Source organism: Geospiza fortis, unplaced genomic scaffold (genome assembly GCF_000277835.1).
Source record: "Geospiza fortis unplaced genomic scaffold, GeoFor_1.0 scaffold23, whole genome shotgun sequence".
NCBI classification, from domain to species: Eukaryota; Metazoa; Chordata; class Aves; order Passeriformes; family Thraupidae; genus Geospiza; species Geospiza fortis.
The window spans coordinates 10292325-10299654 of NW_005054303.1; the positions used below are offsets into that span (position 1 = coordinate 10292325).

Consider the following 7330-nt stretch of genomic DNA (forward strand, 5'->3'; position numbering starts at 1 on the left):
GAACTTGTGTGTAACTAAACCATCCCCTCCAGGGAGGCATCCAGTATTGATTTAGAAGAGGCTGAGCATCCACTACATTACTTACTATGTTTTGTGCTTCTCCATTAGGCTTTTGGCATTAAAGAAGTGTCAAATTAGCCTGGCTTCAGCTTCTTGAAGTGGCATCTTCTTATGTCTTCTTTCCCACTGTATTAAGAAAGTGCCACTAAGGCACTTACACATATAATCAGCTCATCACTGTGCTCCATTTGATAAAGTAAATGAGTTCAGCTCCTTAAACCTCTGTCTAGACTGAGTTTGGAGGTCTGGTGATGGCAGATACGTGGATATTTTAGCTGCCCTTTAATCCAGCTCATTGGCAGCAGTAGGGATGAAGCTGTGGTGGCCTGGATTTCATCCTCCCAGGTCCCCAGTGAGTTTCTGCAGCCATTATTGTGGCCGGGTGGGTTTCCAGCTAATTCCTCATTATTGCTCATTGCTCAGCCTCCAAGCCCAGTTCTTACTGTTATGTATCCAAAGAGCAGGTGACTTTTTGCCAAAGCCAATTACATGCTGAATTGCTCATCTACCAAGACCTTTGGATCCTTTTCAGACCTGTTCTTTGCTTGGGACATTTCCCCCTCCTGTGCTGGAGTTACAATTTTCATTGCTTTTCTCTGGATGGCTGTTTTCCATTTAAAACACGTTTTAATGGCACGTGCCCAGGCATCAAACACATCATCCTGACTGTCCTCAGTGCTGTTTAACATTCCTCTAATCCTCCTGTCATTTGACACTTCTATCAGTCATTTTATAAGGGCTTTCATACCCTGGAGATAAGCACTGGATAGGATGCCTGGCCACTGGTGTCCAGAAGGATCCCAGTAATAAATTTTTACTATTTCCCACTGCTCCTTGTTTGATACTTGCCAAATAATAAATTCTTCACCCATTTAACCTGTAATTTACTGAACTGTGCGGTCTCAATATCTTGCTGAGAGTGTCACACAAGGGTCACTTTGGTGAAGATTGCTCTGCAAGAGGCTTTGACCATTCAGTGTCTCTGGGGTGATTCAAATGCAGGATGAGGTGATGTGATGGGATGAGCACTTTGCTATCTGACCAACTTGTAAAAGCCAGTTAACTGATATTTACAGTAATTAGTATTTTTTCCCCTTCTTCTTCCCCAGAATTGCACCTGTTTTTGTACACTTATGGGAAGTAATACCCCAGTGGCCCTGTGTTTGTGTATAAAGTTTAGCCTTATTTGCAGAAAAGTGAAATGTAAGAAGTTGGGCACTGTACATTTAAGGCTATTTGAGAATTAAATTAAAAAATATTTTGTAATTTTAAAATGTATGCCTAGTGTAGTCTAGAGTTATATAAATCTTAGCTCTCCTTATCAGTAGATCTCAAAATGGCTTGCAAATTAGGTAATTAGCATTATCTTCATTTTAAGGAGGAGAAGCTGAAGCTCAGAGAGGTAAAATGATATGCCCAAGATTACCCATTAGTTCTTCATCCATACTGAGCTCCCCAGCAGTTGCAGTGGGTGGATGGTAACTGGGAAGACAACACTGAGCAAGAAGGGAGGTTGGATGTAAAAATTATCCCAGGAGTGCAGTGCATTTTCAGACAGTGGAACACACAGGGTTTCAATTCCAGAAATTTATCCCAATATTTTGAATTTCATTTTAATAGACTCTAAGTCCAGAAATATTTTTACTGCACCATGGGAATGATTGAACATTGTTTGACTATTAAGCTGTTTATTCAGAAATCTTGTTTATTCCCCTCTGTCTCTAAAAACCCAATGCTGGGATTATCAAGTTTTTCAGAGAGACAGTGAACTCTTTCAGACATACTTTGCTTGCAGTAAAGAGCAAGCAGCCAGCCATTGTCATGATTTTACTGCTGGAGAGTCTAGAAATAGTTTGGATTTATACATGCTAACTATTTATGCCAAAGGATGATCTGTGTTACCAATTGAATTCCATACTTCCCAACTCTGAGCAGTGCCAGCTCTTTGCTCTTGTGGGTAAGTCATAAATTATGTATTATTTAAGCATTCTGCATGTTAACTGTTTTGTGCTTCTCAATGACATCAGAACAATTTTCCCATGGCTGGGATCTGTTCCCTGCGCTCCTGAAGGCAGGAATCAACACAAGCACTGCTGGAGTTGCCCTCTGCAATTGTGTTTTTTACACTGAATATACTTCTTAACCCAAGTGTATTCCCTGAAATCTAAGGTAGGGGATAGTTCCCTGTTATACTGATTTAAAAGTCACCATTATTTAAGACCAGACAAACCCTGACAAAAAGGTTAATTGCAACCCAGTAGAGCTGCATTAATGCTTTATTAGGGGCAGCTAGTCATGTCGAGGTTTTTCAGAGCAAGTGCACCATAAAGGACATTAACATTTCACCTTGAGATTTAAAACTCTTCATAAACTCTGATGTATGAATTTAGCTTTAAAATAACATAATGTAGTTTATGAACGAAATATTTTTTTCAGTGTGGCTGCTAGCTGGGTGGTTAGATCTGCATTTGGAACTGTACACAAACCAAGTCAGAGAGACTGCAAATTTTCAACTCCTAATTAAATTGTGGTGAGAGTTCTAAAGGTTTTATCACTTGCATTTAGCTATATTTGAAAATATTTTCTGTTTTGTGAGCTTTGTGAGCTTGGAAATCCTTCTGATTCCAAGGTTTTGTCTCCACATAACCTTCAGGAAAGAGTCTCAGATGTCTTTTCCAACCTAAACGATTCAATGATTCTGTCTCATCCATTCCAGCATCACTTCTGCTTGGGGAAGCCTCCCTTGCTGCACTTTCTTTGGACAGATTTTACTCGGTTTTATTTTTATTTTTTTTAATGCTCTGCCATACACTGCATCAACATCTTGGACCTGGCTGGCATTTCTCCCTGCCCAGGGAAGGCAGCAGGGATGAGGAGCAGTGTTGGAGCTGCCTGGGGGTGTTTGTGTGCTGGACCCATCTGCAGGCTGTGGTGTTGGGGAGCAGGCGGGTGACCAGAAGGGCACAGAGAGGTCCCTGTGGCAGTGCCAGGGTGCAGCTGGCAGAAATGTGAAAATGTGAAGCCTCTAAATGAGTCTGGAAAGGAAATTTGCACACAGAGAAAGCAGCGAGTGTGGCTGCAGAGGGGAGGTTTGTGCAGAGCAGCTGCCACAGAGCGGTGCCCATCCCAGAGATGCTGCACAGATGTGCCCATCCCAGCTGTGCAGTGTAAAACAGAATGATGGATTTGGGATCTCAGGGAGAGAGATGTGTGGGCATAATACTGCTGTTGTTGGAGGAGGAGCTGATGGAAAGGCACGTGCTGTGAGTGGGATATTTTGGACATTCTGGTGATGGAGGGACAAAAGGATTGAGCTGTAACCTTGAAATACCATTTCCCCCTCAGGCACCATGAAGTTTCTGTAGTGGTGCATGAATCTATACATTCATAAACCACTGAGTGGCTAAATGAGCTCCTCAGACCCTTCTGGAAAGCTTTTCCTCCTCTGAGGAGGTGTTTGGGTGCTCTGACTGCTTCACCTGAGTATTCCCTTCCTCCCCCCCGTGCTCCTGCACTCCCCCAGGAATCCTGTCACAGCATCAACAGTTTCAACCAGTGTCACAGCATCTAAGGTTTAGAAAAAATGCCTTTTAAAAAAATTAATTTGGTATTCCTGTTTTTATTTCTCTTCAGAGAAACCTCTGGCTCAGCTGTTGTGTGAAGGACATCACAAAGTCATCTCTGTCTCAGTTAGACCCACGGTCAGAGGGCTGTCAAATTGGCAGTCTGGTTTAGGGCAAGAGGCATGGAGAATAGTGGATTAAAATATTTAATTCTGTCTAAAATGCATGGAGGAAGAAGGAAGTTGCCTGCTTGGAAGGGCAGCATTACAGCTGGGCCAAGGCAGAGAGAAGTTTTAGCCCATGTTTATCAGCATGCTTGCCTTCTTCATGTCCTGTTCTTGTAACTGTTAAACCTCCAGTTTACTGAGAATGCAGTAATTTTACTTTGAGTAATGGATAGAAACAGGCAAATATTTTGCTAGGTTCCAGTTTAAGAGATCATTGTTTTGGATCCTGAGAGTGAATGCAGATCATGAGTGGTTTTTTTTTTAAAGCAGGGGAACAAATGCTGCTTATTTTGTCTCTGGATAAGAAAGTAATTAAAGAGAACCAGGGGAAACAATAATTTTATTTATAAGCTATTCCAGAGTTTTCCATTCAAGGTGGTTCACATCTTTGTGTGGAACACCCAGTTTAACTGCTTGTAAGGAGAAGCAGCTGCTGACCTGATCTGGTGTGAGACCTGATGATGATGCTTTTTTTCCCAAAAACCTGAGTGCAGTGGTGCAAGTTCAGGGTGCTTTTTTTCAGGCAGTGCTGGGGAAGAAAGATGCAATCCAGCTGACCTGGAGAGCATCAAAAGTATTACATTTTCTCATAAGTATATTTTTGGTTTTGCCCCTCTTGCATCTGCTATTTGTGCATCCTCTTTACTCCTTCCAGACTGAAAATATCTGTGAGGACAGACGGTCACTAATACTTGGGATAAAATTATCATTCTTTTCAAGTGTCTGTCTAAAGAGGAAAAGAAAGGAGAGAATCGTTTGAAGAAACATTGACAGCAGTAGGCAGCTATGCAAATTTTCCCTGGTCTATTTAAACATACACATTGGTTTTAAATATAATTCTGAACTTGTCTAGTCTACAACAAGGTCAAGAAAGAGAGAAATGTACCCTGTGCAGATTATTTCAGACACAAGGCAGCCTGTGTGCATTTTCACCTTCCCACTCATAACCCAGCATCTTGCTGTTGCTGTGTTTTTAATTCTCTTGGGTTGTAAATAGGAAACAAAAAAACTTGGTACTTTTTTCACACTATTGCAGATGGGTAGATTGGAGCAGGTAAAATAATTCTGGACTTGGTGCTGAATTGGAGAAAAAAGTCATGTTAGTGTATTCTGGGCTTCCAGTGTCCAGAATCATGGGCTTCACAGGGCTGAAAGAAATGTGAAAATGTGAAGTCTCTAAATGAGGCTGGGAGGGTTTTGCAGAAGGTCTGCTGTGGCACAAAGCAAAGCTTTGGTCTTGGTGGAGAAAGGACACGATGAAATGGTTTGTCTTGTGAAAAGAAGAGGTCACACAGATGAGCAGAGTGGTAACTTTGAATGCTAAAATGTGTGGCTTCTTTCTTTCACATGACATTGATGATCTCACTGGTGGTAAAGAAGGATTTGAAAAAAAATAATGGTTTTTCCTTTATTTTTATTTTTACAGCAAAAGAGTTGCTGTTGTCTGGTGTGCAGCTTACTGCTCCATCTTCCCTAACTTCCCCAGGAATTCTGCATTTGTGGTTATGCAGGACGGATGCTTTTCTTACCTAGAAAAGTGACAAGGGATTTCTTACCAGTTCTGCTTTTATAGAGAGGCATTTAAAACCCTGTATTTTTATGAGAGGGATCTCTCAGCCTGCAAAGCACCATGACAGAGGATTTTTAGAGGGTACATGAAGCCATGTCCTGTCATTGCCAGCCTCTGACTCTTCTCCAAATCCTCCTCACTGCAGGAGCTGGCCTGACCAGTGAGGAGGAGATGGGAGGGATCACCCTCCTGGACCTGCTGGCAGTTCTGTGTCTCACTCAGCCAAGGATTTCCACCATGGACACGTTCAGCTCAGTCCTCTGGGAATCCCCCACACCATTTTCTGCCAAACCACTTCCCAGCATGTATTGTCCATGGAGTTGTACCTCCTTAGGTACAGGGCTTTTACCTCTCCCTGCTGGACATCCCTATGTCCCTGTCAGGAGCTGGAGTAGCGACAACACTGGGATGTGACAAATGAGAGTGATTTGGGCTGCACCCAGCAGTTTGTCTGTGGTGGTTTTGTTTTTGCTGAGCAGTTTTCCATCACTCTTGTATCAGCTGTGAGGCAAGATGATGAGATAAAGGTTGGGGACTGGCCCATATTTGTCCTTATGGACCACAGGGAAATATTTTTCCAGGGGAAGAGGACCATAACTGAGTACCTGCCCAGAACTGGAAGTGAACACCTTCCTGGAGAAGAGCTGCTCTTTTTCCCTGGTTCTTGCTGTGTGTTTGCAGTGACCCAAAATAAATCACCTGCATGCAACGTGGCCTCCAGCAATTACTAGAAATGCTGGGGCAGAGCTGTCACAATGCTGTTACCAGGCTCACTTGGTCTTTGAAATTGCTGGTTTAGAAAAATAAAGAACAGTTCTGACTTCTGACTTAAAGCATCTGCAGTTTTAGAGACAATTAGGAGAAGGAAAAGTGCAAGGATTTTTAATAGAAATTAATAGTTCACAGATCACTGTATTCTGCCTTGACCTTGTTAAATGGAAAAGGGCATATTCCTAATTGAATATCCCTGTAAGCTCCAGAAGCATGAAACATATCCAAAGCCCACATTTGAAGTTTACATTTGAAAAGTTAATAAAATGCTTCTATTTTTTACCTTTTCCCAGTGAATTTTTTATGTGCATTTTTGAGGTCATGTATAAATAGCTAGACACAAATGTTTGTGCAGTGCTGGTGGTGTGTCATGATATTTTAGGCTGTTCTGATTGTGAAATGATGAACAATGGATTTACATTTGTGCGAATGTGATATGTATGTGGTAAATGGCAAAGCCAAGTTTGTACATCATTTTTTTCTTGAGGTTTTACTGTCTTTTCTGTTCCCTGTTTGCTATTTTGTCTCCCTCAGGGCTTCCCTTAACATTCCAAGTCCCTGACTTGGAATTTAAAGGCATTTAAAATATAAGGCATTTAAAAATAAGCCTAGCACTGGCACAGGGTGCCCAGAGCAGCTGTGGGTGCCCCATCCCTGGGAGTGTTCAGGACCAGGCTGGATGGGGCTCTGAGCAACCTGGTCTGGTGGAAGGTGTCCCTGCCCATGACAGGAGGTTGGAATGAGATGATCTTTAAGGTCCCTTCCAACCCAAACCATTCTGTGATTCTGTGATGATTCTAACGTAGAAATGCTATGTTTCCTTTCTCAAATACGAATATTTTTCCTAATTTTCACCTACTCAGTATTCAAATTAAATGAAAGTTAAACCTTCTCCTGAACCCCTTTCCTGTCTATAACTTGTTTGATATTTTATCCACAACTCTCTGGTAAAAAATGACATTATACCTGGCTAAACTGAATTTTCAGCATCTTCTTCTGTGTCCTTGGGAATGTGTTTCCTTCCTAAAGATATCTGGATTTTCAGTTCTCCTGCTTAATACTGAGGTGCTACACTGCTGAAAATCCTGGTGTTTTCTTTGCTGCACCCATCTGCCCCATCAACTAATGCATCCACACCA

General features: G+C 42.0%; 1 protein-coding gene across 1 annotated transcript in view; it reads left to right on the forward strand.

The window, feature by feature from the left end:
- The window catches only part of KCNH5 (potassium voltage-gated channel subfamily H member 5), a 140051-nt gene that overhangs the window by 18832 nt on the left and 113889 nt on the right, over window positions 1–7330 (forward strand). The window lies entirely within an intron of this gene.